The sequence below is a fragment of the Salvia splendens genome, chromosome 2 (assembly GCF_004379255.2).
Source record: "Salvia splendens isolate huo1 chromosome 2, SspV2, whole genome shotgun sequence".
Classification (NCBI taxonomy): Eukaryota; Viridiplantae; Streptophyta; class Magnoliopsida; order Lamiales; family Lamiaceae; genus Salvia; species Salvia splendens.
In genome coordinates, this window is record NC_056033.1 from 23851620 (window position 1) to 23868903 (window position 17284).

The window sequence follows — 17284 nt, forward strand, 5'->3', positions numbered from 1 at the left end:
TAAATCCATATAAATCTATAGGATATAAATAAAATATTATTTTATCACTATCCAAATACATCTAGAACTCATATATTAATAAATCCATATAAATTCATAGGATAATAATAATATTATCATTATCTAAATCCAACTAGGATTCGTTTAGGAATAAATCCATATAAATCCATAGGATATAGATAAAAATTAGATTGTCATTTTCCAAATATAACTAGGAGTCATCTAGGAATAAAATCCTTATAAATTCATAAAATAAGGAAAGAATCTAATTAATCCATTATTTAGTTCAAATTTAAATCTCATATAATGTATAAAATGCACAAAAGATATAATCAAATCTTATTTCTAAATTAATCTTCAATTCTTTCCAAATTAATTCCAAGAGTTAGGAAACCCTAATTTAAATTGGAAAGCGAAGTCACGGGACGAGACGATGCGACATCACGTGGGTTCCACCCGCGCGATCGTCGCTGCTGTCACAACAGTCTGCTCTCGCCTCCGTCGACCGTCTTTCGAGTTCGGGAACTTCCCACGAAGGGCTCCCACTCGCACCACAGCCGCTGCTGTTCTGTGTCGCACAAACTGCCCAGCTCGAGAGCTTGGGCTACCGATGATTGAACTGCCGTCGCTGCTGTCACGCGCAGACATTCACTTCTTCGTCTCCAGCGCTGCTGCTGCGTCATCGTCGCTGGTGCGAGGTCGTGTCTGCAGCCGCCGGCACTGCTCCGTTGTTGCCTCTCCGTAGCTGCTGTCATCATAAAGAACAGCAATTTAAACAAGGCAAGTTTCACACGTAATGAATATACTTCTCGCATAAGAGATTGGAGAATTTTCCCAACTTATGCCACGCAAGATAGAGATGATTCAATATACAAATATTAACATGTAATCATGTATGATTACAATTTCAAAAAATAGTTACCATCCTTCAAAACATCACGTGACGATTTCACCAAAAACGCAACATAGAGGAAGAAGCATTCAAGCAATTCACATAACATTAATTCACATAATCAGAGCTAAAAATTGGCTCTGATATCAATTATTGGGCTTGGTATCCCTTCATAGCGGAAGACTTGTACAAAATAAATAAATCAGATAATGATCTGTTTGACCGATTATGCGACTAATCAATTCACATGTTAAACATATAATGCATGTTAGAACGCAAATAATTCATGCTTAAAGAAAGTAAATCCTAAACATGAATGCTACGATTTAGAGTTACCGATTTGATTCTCCAATGAATCGACGATTGCTTGCGCCTTCTCCACTTGATGATCTTCAATACTAGACCACGGATCTTCTGACTGGCATGATGTCACGCCCGCACTTTCTAAGGATAGAAAACACGGTTGATCGCGACTAGGGGAGGATTAAAGAAGCGGGAAAGAAAGGGGAAAACAATACAATTTCACCATAGCTCGAAACAAATGAGAATAGCTCGAATAAAATCAGAGTATCTCAAAAATCAACAACTCAAAAATGAATATTATCTCAGGGATACAAGAACTCAAGAGAAGGACAACTACTTAGCGGAAGCATTTGAGAGAAGGAATATGCCACGTGTGAAGACATGACACATTCTAAACACTTAAATTTCTTCAATGGTCTTGCTCAACCTGCACATTTTTAAAAAGAAAATGCAGGGCTGAGTACTTCATACACTCAGTGGACTCATGCCGAAAAATATTTTATAAAAAGTATTTATCATGCCACTATTGAGTGACCTTGGGGTTTTAACTTTAGAAATCACCAAGACACTAAAATCATTTCCATCGTAAAACTCGTGACTGCGCAGTCATTTTCCCATAGATGTCTACCATATCTGATCCATTGATGACAAGGAATGTGGCCACATTCCAAGTCACTGGACCGGCCGACCCAAAAGACGGCTCACGATCCCCTTTGTGTACACTAGCCTGAATAGAGACTCACTCCCTACACAGATCCGAATTCGATTATCCATTGATGGCAAAAGCCACATCAGATAAGTTCCATAGAATAAAACAAAACACGGCATGACAAATATTCATATCATTTTCACATAAAAATATACTTAGGGCATTGCCCTTATTTAAAAAGAAAGTCCACCTCAAGTTCTTAATCCGAAATTATTTCTTTTCCCTTGATATCACGTCTCGCTTGCAAGGAATCACCTTTAGCATTTAAATAACACATAAATCAACACAATGAATCAAGTAAATAAATAAGATGCATGCACCCTAATTAAAATCGTTTATCTCGTTTCTCGGTTTTCGATTATTCGGCGGCGGCCTAAAAGTTCCTCCGTTGGCTCCTCGTATTTTTCATCACAATGTAGGATTAAAGTCCCCAAAATTATATAAGCGCTTAACTGAATTATCGCAAGTACTTCCCCTCGCAATTACATTTATTTCGAAACTTTGGGTAAATTATTTGTACATCGAATTATTCCGAGAATTAACTAAATAATTCCCCACAATTAATTTAATTATTAACTCAAAGATTTATTTAATTATTGGCCCAAACTAAAATATCACCATCCACCTTATTTCTCCAAATAAAACTTGAGCCCAACACAATTAAAAGATGGAGCCCAAAAATTTCAAAGTCAAAACCCATATACTCCCTTCCACCATCGGCCTCCTTCATCTCCCTCCTTCACTTTCTCACCAAAAGGAAAAATTCCCAAATCAAGATCCCATAGTGTGTTGCTTCGCTCCCGTCTCCTTCAATTCACTCTTCACTGTCCGCCAATCATCGCCGGCGTACGACTACCCATACCGTCACCCCTTCGCACCAGCCATCGCCGTTGGAGAACCGCCGCCATCGTCTTACTGCCTCACGAACTCCGTCGACGTCCCTGGGAGAGCAACGCCCCTCCGTTGTCCGCTGCTGTACCGTCGAAGGTCGCACAGAGCCGTCACCAGCCGCTGCCCGTCGCTGCTGCTGTGCAGTCTCCTCGCCAAAGGTCGCCGTCGCAGGGCGCCTTAGCAGCAATGCTGTCGCTGCTTTCCCAGCTCGCCGGGTCAGCCTTCGCCAGCCACCGTTGTTGTTTCGTCAAGGATCGCGCAGTGCTATCGCCGTCTGCAGTTCGCCCCTGCCGTGGTCCGCTCGCTGTTCGAACAGCCGTGAAACGATACCGCACAGCCCCGAAACCAACCCGAACAATCCCGAAAGATAAGTTCTCTTTATCAAATTATGTTCTTTTGCGTTTTCGATTAATCACAGTGGGTGTTCGATTATTGATTTTTCGGTTCATTGTTGGTGGTGTTGTTTGATCGTTGATGTCTGGGAGATTAAATTTAGCATAATGTGATATTTACTGATATGCTATGCTTATGAAAAGTACTTGATCAGTTGGAACGGGGCCTACCTTGAACAGATTTTGTGAGAACAACCGATAGCTCCCTCCTTCGAGTTGGGTTCTCGGTTTCTTGAATCTGATTGAGAAGAGTATGTCTTGTGTTCTTGTTGCAGAGAAACAAAATAGGAGAAAACTGATTTGTGAAAGGAATATTATAGAGAGGAGGGGGTTGATAGATATGGGACAGATTCATGGAGTGGGGGCGGTTTCAACGTGAGGAAGGAGTGGGATGATTCTGTTTTTCCTTTTTTTTATATGATATTCATTAATTTAATTTATTTTCAAAATTATTTGCAGATCACGGAAGAGGAAAATCCCTGGAGAATCTTTATTTGAAAATTTGAACTAAGGAATATTTGGTGACCAAGTCAACTATGAAAAGATTTAATTTGATTAATTTGATTTTTTTTCTCTCTCTCTTTTTTTTCGGGGTGTTACACGTGAACTGTAATCCAATATCAGGGTGGGCTGATCTCTCCAGAACACTATGACTCGAATAAAGAAGACACAAATATGCGTGAAGACATGTCTTGCTGTTAGATCCGTTCAGTGCGGTACCACACCAATGTCATCTTATTTCAGGAAGGCTTAGAAATATGCGGACTGACATTGCAACCTTTTACGATAGTTAGCCAAAGCCTATCTAGGTTGTGAAATTCTTCTTTTCTCTTTTGCAAAGCATTGCATACCACTGACCGTGTTACCTTAAAGTGGACGTCGCCCACAACTGTCTACTAAGTAAAAGATTTAGGCTTTGTTTACTTCTTATGCATTTAAATGTTTGTAAAACATCTTATAAATGCACAAGCAAACACAATGTAATAATAATAGTGATTCTATTTGTGCGAAACTGCTCGAATAATACTGAATCGGGTTAAAAGTGGATTGTAGAGTTTTTCGTATACAAGCAAGATTCCATTCGGCTCGAAAAATCTTTTCAGTATACCAAACCTAACAGATTTCTCCCAAACCTAACAGATCTCTCAAGCAAGATTCTAGGACGGCTTCAGCACTAATCCCTAGGGTAAATCCTCATGATATGGCATTAATACTCTTGCATAGGAAGATACTCTTCTTTCTCTCTCTCCTAACTCATCCTTTGCAGTTCCTTGATATCTGCTTCTCTTGATCAACTCGTACGGCTGCCAGGTCCAGTCACTCCGTCTTTCTCTAGCTTGATCAATTTTCTCCATCTCAGGGCTGTTTTTCGCTTCTGTTCCCACTTGATCAAGTCGCATCAATACTTAGCCAATTTCCAATCCTGCACACCAAAAATCCACTTTTCTTTGTGTTATTTCCTCAATTCGGTATATTGACCACCATAAGAACTATGCATGAAACGAGTCTTATCAGCATTTCTTCACATTTAGAGCCTCTACAGCCTGTACATCAGAGCCTTTGCTGGTATTTTCTGAAGTTCTTTAGCCATCAGAGCTGAGTAAACCTCTAAATAAGTGATTGGCTTATCTCATGCCATAGATGATGGCATCACTCAGTTGATCATACGAACTAGGCAAGACATTCAGAGCCAAGATTGCCTTATCTTCATCAGAAATCTTGACATCCATTGAACCAAGATCATCAATGATCTTGTTAAATTTCTCCAGCTGCTATATAATTGCCTTTCAATAGTAAAACTGTAAGAGTAGAGCCTCTTCTTCATGTAAAGTCTATTTGCTAGAGATTTAGACAAATCAACTTCATCTAACTTTTCCAAAATCTCCACTACAGTCTTGGCTTCTTGCACATTTTCCTGGCACAAGATGACTGCACTATGGGCTTTGAGCTGCATCTCATCATATTTGGCATGAGATTTATCATCAAGAACTGGAGCTTTCCTTTTCTCAGTTGGAGGTGCAAGAACTGCTCCCAAACTTTGCTGGATTAAAACTGCATTTATCTTCAATTTCCACATGCCATAATCATGTTTGCATGTGAACTTCTCTGCATCTAGCCTTGCTGCCATCTCTGAGACCGTCTGCAAACCAGCCTCAATTTCCCGTCCGGCGCCACTTGTTAACTCAACACACAAGGCTCACACACTCTTTAGGAATTAACACACACTAATTACAGAAGAAGAAATAGAGAGTAGTTTCTTGGAGAAAAGAGATTCTCTTTATTGATTGATTTTTAACTACTAAGATACAAGTAAAACTGCTATATATGTAGCTAACACAAATGATAACTGCTCCTAACCGAATTGGAGCCAAGAATCAAGAACCAGAGCATGACAGCTCATTTCCTAACAGAATAATTAACTACAACGGCTAGTTTATGATTTCCTCTTTTATCCTTTAATTCTTCTTGGTTAGAGCTGAGTGTGGACTCATTTCTTACACTTCTTATCTAAGGAGAGTATTGATCATGCCCGCACTTGCTAAAGATAGTAGATTCGAGGTACCGTGACTAGCATGGGTGGATGTAAAAAAACACTCGTGTAGTATTTTCTAAGTACTAACTAGAAGTATATTTTTAGATTTTTTTTTTACAAGTAAGTGATTTAGATTATTAATAGGAGCTTTTGTAACAATTAACACAAACTTTAGATAAATTTTAAAAATTCCTATTAAAAAAAATATGTAAAAGAATGAGTTGATTATGGGCTTAAGCCCCTTCTCTCCTTCACCTAGTTCCGCCAATGGTGACAAGGGTGGATTAAATAAGCAAAGAAAAAAGAAGATAACGACAATTAATTGTAAATTGTAATGATAGAAATAGACTTTAGAATATTATAGTACTAGCTTAACCTAACACGAAATAACTAAATATAGTTTGAGTTTAACCTCAGCGGAAGGGTTGAAGAACGAATGACATCATGTATAGATACATGTTACATCAACGTGCTGGGGACGCTGGCGCACGCATACGAGCCGCCGGTGGGGTGGCTGGACATCGACGGGGAGGAGAATTGAATTTTTCATTTTGGGGGTGTTCCTTTTTAAAAGTACTGTAGAGAGAAACAATTGGGGAAGAAATGGGAGAGAGAGAAAATAGAATATGATTTAAATGTTAAGTAGCTTATAAGAGGTGTTTAAATCCTTTGTGATTATTCAACCAAATTGAATGAAATACATTCAAGAAACCTATAATCCTTTTATCATGGCGAGTATGATAAAATTAGACTCAGAAAAAGAATCATCTTCGCCCATACCAATATCAATCAAAATAACCAAAATCAAGTCAGCAAACCAATTCAGAAAAAAAACATGGCCGATGAAAAATCAAACACAGAATTATCAAACAACAGAATACGAGCAAGCAAGAATGCAACAATTGCGTTCAAGCTTGATAGGATTAACTTTGGAGTTCAAGTGTTTGTGTTATTTCTTATGCTCTTATGTGTGTTCCTTACTTTTTTTTGCGCTCGTGATATGATGCATGCAGATGAATGCAGGAGGGCACCTAGGCATATTCTTGTTGCTGGCACTTGTCCAAACCACAAAGGATAGATCCCACGAAGATGGATGAAATGGAATACACTTGTGAAGATATTCTGGAAGGGTTGGTTGTTTCAATGCAATTTGTAGGTGAAGACTTAACTTCTATTACTTCGAATGCAAACGAGATTCCTAACTAAACTGGCAAGAAGGCCAGGGACGACTCAAAGGTAGACATGTATGGTGTTTCTTCAACTTTTCCAAATAAAATGCAAAACGAGGGTTTCAAAATGGATAAGATAACTTGCAAACTCCTAAGGTTCGGGTGTGAGACAAAACTTTGCTAGATTAGCCTAGACAATGAAATGGTGGCAGGGGACCACAATTTCTAACTAACCAACATGGTGCTGAAAAGCTGAAATTTGCATGCAGGTAAAAAAGCATAAAGCAACCCAGAATTAAATGTAACACGAATTCCTCACATCTTCTTCACGATTCAACTAGCAGAAAACTAAACCTCGATTGATGAATACAAAAGTGAAAGATCAAACTGCAAATCTCAAATCAATGTCTCGTATATATTAACACATAATTAGTAGCATCCAGTAGAAGTTTTACCAACCAATTACTACTATTGTATTGTTTCTAGGGTTAATAATGATTAAAGAGTTAATTTATCAATAATGCGGAATAATATGAAAAAACATAACATTAAGAAATTCTTGTTTTTGGTTATATGGGTAGGTTTGCTATCAAACTCTTGGTTTTATCAAAATATCAATGTAAGAAGATAGGGATATGACATTCCAATACTCTTAAAATACTTAGAATATTAAACATATAGTTGTGTATTTTTTTGCATCCTTATGTTTAGGATTACAATTTTTGACACGCCATGATATTCCGACACGAAGCCGACACAATTCCACATAAAATTGATGGGTTTGAAGTAAATCTTACTTGATTTGTGTCTTTACAAAATACACTATACACGCACTATGTACAAAATAAGCTATACACACACTATATACAAAATACACACAACACACAATACAAAAATTGCACATAATACACACTATACACAAAATATAAACGCACAATATACACAAAATACACATTACACTGTAAACAATATAAATGCACTTCAAAGACAAATTACACACTACACACAAAACATTATACACAATAATTAAAATATATTGCACACAATACAAAAAATACACATAATACGAACACTGACACACTACACAAAATCCACACAATACCCACAATGCATACACTAAACAAAACATTCAAACTCTATGCAAAATATATGCATTGCAAAACACACATATAAAATACACACACAAAATACAAACACATACACTACGCTACATAGACACTATGCAGAAAATACACACGCATATAGAATATACATAATGCACATCTTATAAACACACACCTGACAAAAAGAGAGACACACTATGCTACATACACTATACACAAAATACACTACACACGCATATAGAATATACATAATGCACATCTTATAAACACACACCTGACAAAAAGAGAGACACACTATGCTACATACACTATACACAAAATACACTACACACACTATAAACAAAATACATACACATACACAAAATACACACAATGCACACACAATATATACATTATATAAAAAAAGAATAGACTACATACACTAAGGGTGCGTTATAATGCTAACTTTTCTTAAATTGCTAACTTGCTAACTCATTAACGTAGTGCATTAAAAATGTCAATACGATCCCAAAACATAATATATGCACTATGCACACATTATACACTATACACATAATATACCAACAAAATATAAACACACACTTCAAAAAAATGACTAATCCGGTCAACAAAACATTAATAAAAAGTGAATGTGCACATACTTTAAAAATTAGGACCGGATCGACATGAATTTCATTTGTTATGGACTCGTTTTTCAAAAAGTGAATGTTTTGGACCAAATCGTATGTCGGCCATATGTTTAGGACAAAAATTGACCTTTACTTTATATTATACACAACAAACATACTACACACTATACCCACACTTTACGCACAATATGCAAAAAACACCTACTCTTCACACAATACAAATGCACACACTATACACAAAATACTTAAACTGCACAAAACATATATTTCACATACTATACACAAAATACAAGTACAAAAAATATATAGACATTATAAATACAATAGACACAATATCCACAAAATGCACTGCGAAAACACTAAACAAAAAATACACGCAATTTACACTATATACACATGCGAACAAATACACATCAGACATGGCACACATTGACAGTATAAAACACGAAATACATGCATTGACACACACTACCCAAATACGTTACACACTGTAGCACCCCGGAAAATTTTGACTTTCTTTTATTATTATTTCAGCCCCAACGGAGGTCGGATGGAGTTTTAATAATTTTTACAAAACGACTGTGCAGTTCTGCCAGATTTCTGTCATGTTAAAATAATACTTGTTGTCAGGTTTTGAGTGAATAAATGATACATGTGTGAATAAGAAACGTATCCTATGATGTGGCTATGTGTTACACGTTGATGTATGCTTGAGTGTTCGTTTCGTTTTTGTTGATGAACGTTTGGGGATGGGCAATCTAAGAAAATGATGAAAGGAACGATAGGACATGCATGATAAATGTAATAATGGAAAACCTGATTGTGTGGTGATTGTCACGCCCGCATTTTCTAAGGATAGAAAACACGGTTGATCGCGACTAGGGGAGGGTTAAAGAAGCGGGGAAGAAAGGGGAAAACAACACAAATCGACCATAGCTCGAAACAAATGGGAATAGCCTCGAATAAAATCAGAGTATCTCAACAATCAACAACTTAAAAAAGGAATATTATCTCAACGATAAAAGAACTCAAAAGAATGACAACTACTTAGCGGAAGCATTTGAGAGAAGGAATATGCCACGTGTGAAGACATGACACATTCTAAACACTTAATTTCTTCAACGGTCTTGCTCAACACCCACATCGCCCGTCACGCTCAACCTGCAATTTTTTTAAAAAAAGAAAAGCAGGGCTGAGTACTTGATGTACTCAGTGGACTTATGCCGAAAACATTTTATAAAAAGTATTTATCATGCCACCATTGAGTGACCTTGGGGTTTTAACTTTAGAAATCGCCCAAGACACTAAAATCATTTCCATCGTAAAAACTCGTGACCGCGCAGTCATTTTCCCATAGATGTCTACCATATCTGATCCATTGATGACAAGGAATGTGGCCACATTCCATGTCACTAGACCGGCCGACCCAAAAGACGGCTCACGATCTCCATAGGTGTACACTAGCCTGAATAGGGACTCACTCCCTAGACAGACCCGAATTCGATTATCCATTGATGGCAAAAGCCACATCAGATAGGTTCCATAGAATAAAACAAAACACGGCATGACAAATATTCAATATCATTTTCGCATAAAAATATACTTAGGGCATTGCCCTTATTTAAAAAGAAAGCCCACCTCAAGTTCTTAATCCGAAATTATTTTCTTTCCCTTGATATCACGTCTCGCTTGCAAGGAATCACCTTTAGCATTTAAATAACACATAAATTAACACAATGAATCAAGTAAATAAATAAGATGCATGCACCCTAATTAAAATCGTTTATCTCGTTTCTCGGTTTTCGATTATTCAGCGGCCGCCTAAAGTTCCTCCGTTGGCTCCTCGTATTTCCCTCCACGATATCGAATTAAAATCTCAAAATTATTTAAGCGCATAAATAAATCATCGAAATTATTTCTCCTCGAAAATATATTTATTTCGGACTTGGGATAAATTATTCAACCTTCACATTATCCGGAAATTAATTAAATAATTCCCCACAACTAATTTATCGGCCCAAGGATTTAATTAATTTGGCCCAAGAATTAAAAGTGACCCACAACAACTCATGCCCAAAACAATTAAAGTGTTGACCCAAAAAGAAATAAAAGAACTTTATACTCCCACCTTTAAACACACGTACACCATGATTCATCACAAACCACTTTGTAAAGTAAAAAAAAAGGAATATTAAAAGAATAAAACAATTTAGGAATCCATTACTCCCATTCCCAATTCATCGTGTATTCTCTCCCCCTCCTTTCTCAAAACAGAATACGCCAAGATTTTTCAAGAATCCCCAAATCCTCTCTCATTTCTTTCCCAAGTTAAGCTTAAACATATAGACAAAATGAATAGGAAATAAAAGCTCCGTCGCCCTCAAGCTCTCGCCGACCCTTCTCTCTCTCACCACATCTAAAACGAGATTTCCAATTTTCCTGCTGCGGATCGCCGTCGCACTGCACCAATCGACCGGTCACTGCCGCTACTTCCTTCGTCGGCCCACTGGGCGGCCTCGGTCCTCCCCGATTAGCCCCGTTTCCCAATTAAAGGTTCGTTCTTGATTTATTTATGTCCGGTTCTTAATTTGGTTGCTTCGATTTACTCGATTAGAGATTTATTTCAGATTTCATGATATGCACAAGAATGGAATAGGAATGGGGTGGAAGAAGTGTATACCTTTGTTGCAAAGAGTTGCAGGAAAACAATTTGGGGACTCTCGGCTCTCTTACTCGAACTATTTCTTCTCAACTGTGATTTCAAGAATTGGTATCATGGAATTAAAATATGGAGGTTCGTATTCATGGGATTGTGAAGAAATTACCTTTGTTGGATAGACAACCACATATCAAACTGGAGTCTCGGTTTCTCTCTATTTTTTTCAGATTTTTTTATAGAATGAGGAAACTGATTTGAAAAGGGAATATTATAGAGAGGAGGTGGTTGATAGATATGGGAGAGATTCATGGAAGAGAGGAGCGGTTTTTCTAACGTGGGCTGAGGAGGTGTGATTTTCGAATCAATCTTTTTTTTGGGATCAACTTAGAATTTATTTGTTATTTATTTGCAGATCACGGAGGAGGATAATCTCTATAGAATCTTTATTTAATATTTCAGCTTCTTAAAAAAAAAAAAATTCCATAGGCTCTCAAAATAAAACGGAACGATAGTTGGCTAAAAAAAAATTCGACAGTAATCTAAAAACAACTTAAAGGAAAGGGAAAAGTCGGGCGTTACAATCTATCCATCTTAACAAAAATTTCGTCCCGAAATTTGCAAAAATATAACTAAGCGTTTCCTAGTACTCTCCATCTTATCTTCAAATTCTCAAGCGTATTCCTCGCAACCACAATGTTACTATTGGTTTGGGGGTGGAGCTGGGTCTCCTCTTGGGTCGGCTTGAATTGCTTGAAATTGTGGGCGTGGTCCTTGGTCGTTTTGCCTTACACCGACTCCAACATTCTTACTTGGACAATCTCTAGAAAAATGACCATTTCCACCACAGTTGTAGCATCCATCAAACTTGAGTCTACACTCTCCACGGTGGTTCCTAAAGCATATAGTGTATGGAGGAATCCTAGGTCGGAAATTACCCCTCTGATTGGGAGCAGTCTGGATATGTTGTTGCCTCTTATTTTCATATGGACCCTGATCCCCATCCCATTTCCTCTTGTCTCGAGAGTTATGTTGTTGTTGTGGTGTTGGTGGTGTAGGATTCGCTAACGTCTCATCCTTAGGCAGTGCCTCTTCCACATCTAAAGCGCAACTCAAAATCTCGGAGTATGTAACTCCTCTACGGCTGGCCACGGCTACCCTTATTTCGTGTCTAAGACCAGAACGAAATTTTTCGGCCATTTTCTCATCTGTGTCTACCAACTCGGGCGCATATCGGGTCATTTCACAAAGAGCACGGTCGTACTCCGTCACCGTCATGCTTCCTTGTTTTAGGGTGTGGAACTCAACTATCTTTGCCCGTCTGTAGCTCATGGGAATGTACTTGTTGTACACCTCCTCCTTGAATTCATTCCATGTCAGTGCCTCACGGCGTGCGGGGTTCATTGTTCTTCGCTTAGTATCCCACCAAAAATCGGCAGGCCCAGTTAATTGAAAAGTCACACAAGCGAGACGTTCCCTATCTGTGCACTCCATAAAATCGAATATACGCTCGAGGGCGCGTATCCAGGCCTCTGCCTTTGGTGGCTCTCCAAGTCCATCAAACTGTGGGGGGTTTTGCTTCAAAAAGGTCTTGATGTATCCTTTTTCTTGAGGTGGAGGTGGGGGTGGTGGTGGTGGCGGGGGTTGATTTCCAACACTCTCCTCGGACCGTTCCTCCCCATTGCGCCCTACTCGTGGACCACGTCCACGTCCATCTCCACGTCCACGTCTCGGTGGCATTCTGTTTCATAGGCACACGAGTTAGTACGATTGCTCATATTCCAACTTCACCCCTTTCATATCTTTTCATACATAATAATAATGACTTCTCTTCTCATTCTTCGATTTTCCTTGCCTCGTATTTTTGATAAATTAGGGATTCGCCCCACACTTTCAGATTCTCGTTCATTTTTGCCACTCGGGAAAGTGATAGATTATTTCAACTTAAATCTACGGTTCGCGCATATTCAATCTAGCCTACAACATAAGCACCCTATGTTCGCAACATACTTCATCATCTCACTTTTAAAGTAAAAGTTTTGACTCAAAACTAAAACGTACTTTTGCATCAACTTTCATCATTCGTATAAAACACTCCATAGAATAACGCATCATACTTTGCACCTCATAACATAAATATCATCATACTTCCATAGCTCAATTTTCCAAACGAAAAAGTTAAAACTATTTTTCTCGAAACTCAAAAATTTTTGAATAATTCATAAACACAGTATTTCCATTGATCAAGTTTTTCATAAAAGATAAATCACCCCATTGCATAACATACATCTTTCTATCACCATAGATTTTCATCTTCTCGCAAAACACACACATATATTTTTTTATATAAGCCAAGCTCATCTATCTCAATGTAAAACATACTTTATTTTCATAACCATAGCTCTGCTATCCCATTGGAAAACATACTTTGTTTTCATAACCATAGCTCTTTTATCCCATTGTAAAACATACTTTGTTTTTCCTAACCATAGTTTCTCTTCTTCTTTCCTGAAAACTTTCTCATAAAAAATTTTCATAAAATTAATTACCTCTTTCTTGATTGAGCGTGGCGAAGCGGGATGTTGAGCCTTCAATGCATAATTATTATTACCATTATTATTATTATCACTATTATTTTAGTCTAGCGAAACAAGTCTAGACTAAGACTGAAAAAGACTCTCGGGTCCAGAGCGGAAAGAAAAATTGCTCTGATACCACTTTGTCACGCCCGCATTTTCTAAGGATAGAAAACACGGTTGATCGCGACTAGGGGAGGGTTAAAGAAGCGGGGAAGAAAGGGGAAAACAACACAAATCGACCATAGCTCGAAACAAATGGGAATAGCCTCGAATAAAATCAGAGTATCTCAACAATCAACAACTTAAAAAAGGAATATTATCTCAACGATAAAAGAACTCAAAAGAATGACAACTACTTAGCGGAAGCATTTGAGAGAAGGAATATGCCACGTGTGAAGACATGACACATTCTAAACACTTAATTTCTTCAACGGTCTTGCTCAACACCCACATCGCCCGTCACGCTCAACCTGCAATTTTTTTAAAAAAAGAAAAGCAGGGCTGAGTACTTGATGCACTCAGTGGACTTATGCCGAAAACATTTTATAAAAAGTATTTATCATGCCACCATTGAGTGACCTTGGGGTTTTAACTTTAGAAATCGCCCAAGACACTAAAATCATTTCCATCGTAAAAACTCGTGACCGCGCAGTCATTTTCCCATAGATGTCTACCATATCTGATCCATTGATGACAAGGAATGTGGCCACATTCCATGTCACTAGACCGGCCGACCCAAAAGACGGCTCACGATCTCCATAGGTGTACACTAGCCTGAATAGGGACTCACTCCCTAGACAGACCCGAATTCGATTATCCATTGATGGCAAAAGCCACATCAGATAGGTTCCATAGAATAAAACAAAACACGGCATGACAAATATTCAATATCATTTTCGCATAAAAATATACTTAGGGCATTGCCCTTATTTAAAAAGAAAGCCCACCTCAAGTTCTTAATCCGAAATTATTTTCTTTCCCTTGATATCACGTCTCGCTTGCAAGGAATCACCTTTAGCATTTAAATAACACATAAATTAACACAATGAATCAAGTAAATAAATAAGATGCATGCACCCTAATTAAAATCGTTTATCTCGTTTCTCGGTTTTCGATTATTCAGCGGCCGCCTAAAGTTCCTCCGTTGGCTCCTCGTATTTCCCTCCACGATATCGAATTAAAATCTCAAAATTATTTAAGCGCATAAATAAATCATCGAAATTATTTCTCCTCGAAAATATATTTATTTCGGACTTGGGATAAATTATTCAACCTTCACATTATCCGGAAATTAATTAAATAATTCCCCACAACTAATTTATCGGCCCAAGGATTTAATTAATTTGGCCCAAGAATTAAAAGTGACCCACAACAACTCATGCCCAAAACAATTAAAGTGTTGACCCAAAAAGAAATAAAAGAACTTTATACTCCCACCTTTAAACACACGTACACCATGATTCATCACAAACCACTTTGTAAAGTAAAAAAAAAAGGAATATTAAAAGAATAAAACAATTTAGGAATCCATTACTCCCATTCCCAATTCATCGTGTATTCTCTCCCCCTCCTTTCTCAAAACAGAATACGCCAAGATTTTTCAAGAATCCCCAAATCCTCTCTCATTTCTTTCCCAAGTTAAGCTTAAACATATAGACAAAATGAATAGGAAATAAAAGCTCCGTCGCCCTCAAGCTCTCGCCGACCCTTCTCTCTCACCACATCTAAAACGAGATTTCCAATTTTCCTGCTGCGGATCGCCGTCGCACTGCACCAATCGACCGGTCACTGCCGCTACTTCCTTCGTCGGCCCACTGGGCGGCCTCGGTCCTCCCCGATTAGCCCCGTTTCCCAATTAAAGGTTCGTTCTTGATTTATTTATGTCCGGTTCTTAATTTGGTTGCTTCGATTTACTCGATTAGAGATTTATTTCAGATTTCATGATATGCACAAGAATGGAATAGGAATGGGGTGGAAGAAGTGTATACCTTTGTTGCAAAGAGTTGCAGGAAAACAATTTGGGGACTCTCGGCTCTCTTACTCGAACTATTTCTTCTCAACTGTGATTTCAAGAATTGGTATCATGGAATTAAAATATGGAGGTTCGTATTCATGGGATTGTGAAGAAATTACCTTTGTTGGATAGACAACCACATATCAAACTGGAGTCTCGGTTTCTCTCTATTTTTTTCAGATTTTTTTATAGAATGAGGAAACTGATTTGTGAAGGGAATATTATAGAGAGGAGGTGGTTGATAGATATGGGAGAGATTCATGGAAGAGAGGAGCGGTTTTTCTAACGTGGGCTGAGGAGGTGTGATTTTCGAATCAATCTTTTTTTTTGGGATCAACTTAGAATTTATTTGTTATTTATTTGCAGATCACGGAGGAGGATAATCTCTATAGAATCTTTATTTAATATTTCAGCTTCTTAAAAAAAAAAAAATTCCATAGGCTCTCAAAATAAAACGGAACGATAGTTGGCTAAAAAAAATTCGACAGTAATCTAAAAACAACTTAAAGGAAAGGGAAAAGTCGGGCGTTACAGTGATATTGACAAGGGGTTGTTGTGCGTACGTGAGCATAAGGAACGAACGTTGCTTTTGAGTTGTGCATTGTGTTGTCTAAGCAAGCGAGGTGGGCTTTCTTTACTAAACTCTTTTACGTTTCAAAAGTATGATTGTGGAGCTATAAGGGTGGTTTAAAGTGTTATGTCATGCCGTGATTGTTATAATGTTGAGATTGTTGTCTGATGCCTAGTTCGTTTGAGCTTGCTCCGTTAGGCTATAGGGCTATGTTGAGATTGTGCTTGATGCCTAGTTTGTGAGTTCGCTCCATTAGGCTATATGGCTAAGATAAACGAATTCGGGTCTGAGTAGGGTCGCAAACCCTATCAGGTTGTGTACACAGGTGGGATCGAGAGCCGTCCTTGCTAGTCGGCTGGTCTCGTGGGCGAATAGTGTGGCCACACTTTCGTCGCACTATGGTAAGAGGATGTGAATGATTGATTGTTGAGAAAGTGGGGAGATTGTTTTGCCTAGCCAGGCTATGAAACTATTTTTGTGATACTCGATGATATTTCTTTTCTAAAATGTTAAAACTCGAGTTCACTATGGTATGGATGACATAACTTTCATCAAATATTTTGGCGTGTGTCCACTGAGTATATCAAGTACTCAGCCCTGCATATGTTTTCTTTATGTGCAGGTTGAGCGGTGATGTTGCGGCGGATGTTGAGTCGAGCCTTAAGAAATTCGGGATGCGTCGTGTCTTCATACATAGGCGTCTCCCTTTGACTCTCTTGAATACTTGTTTTTCCGCTGCCGTGTTTGAAATTAATTTCTAGAAGTCTTCCGCACTATTTAATAATGTTTTATGACATTAAGTATTTTGAGGCTAAAATCTGTTACTTAACTTTTCAATAAACT

At 38.1% G+C, this 17284-nt stretch overlaps 2 long non-coding RNA genes across 2 annotated transcripts; both read left to right on the plus strand.

The window, feature by feature from the left end:
- Window positions 1-10605: 10605 nt before the first annotated feature.
- On the plus strand, window positions 10606-11733 carry LOC121770921. The gene is made up of 2 exons (XR_006043883.1): window positions 10606-11174; window positions 11249-11733. It is a non-coding gene; the product is annotated as an uncharacterized LOC121770921 (long non-coding RNA).
- Window positions 11734-15149: 3416 nt separating this feature from the next.
- On the plus strand, window positions 15150-16350 carry LOC121770842. Its single transcript, XR_006043868.1, has 2 exons — window positions 15150-15717; window positions 15792-16350. It is a non-coding gene; the product is annotated as an uncharacterized LOC121770842 (long non-coding RNA).
- The last annotated feature ends 934 nt before the right edge of the window (window positions 16351-17284 follow it).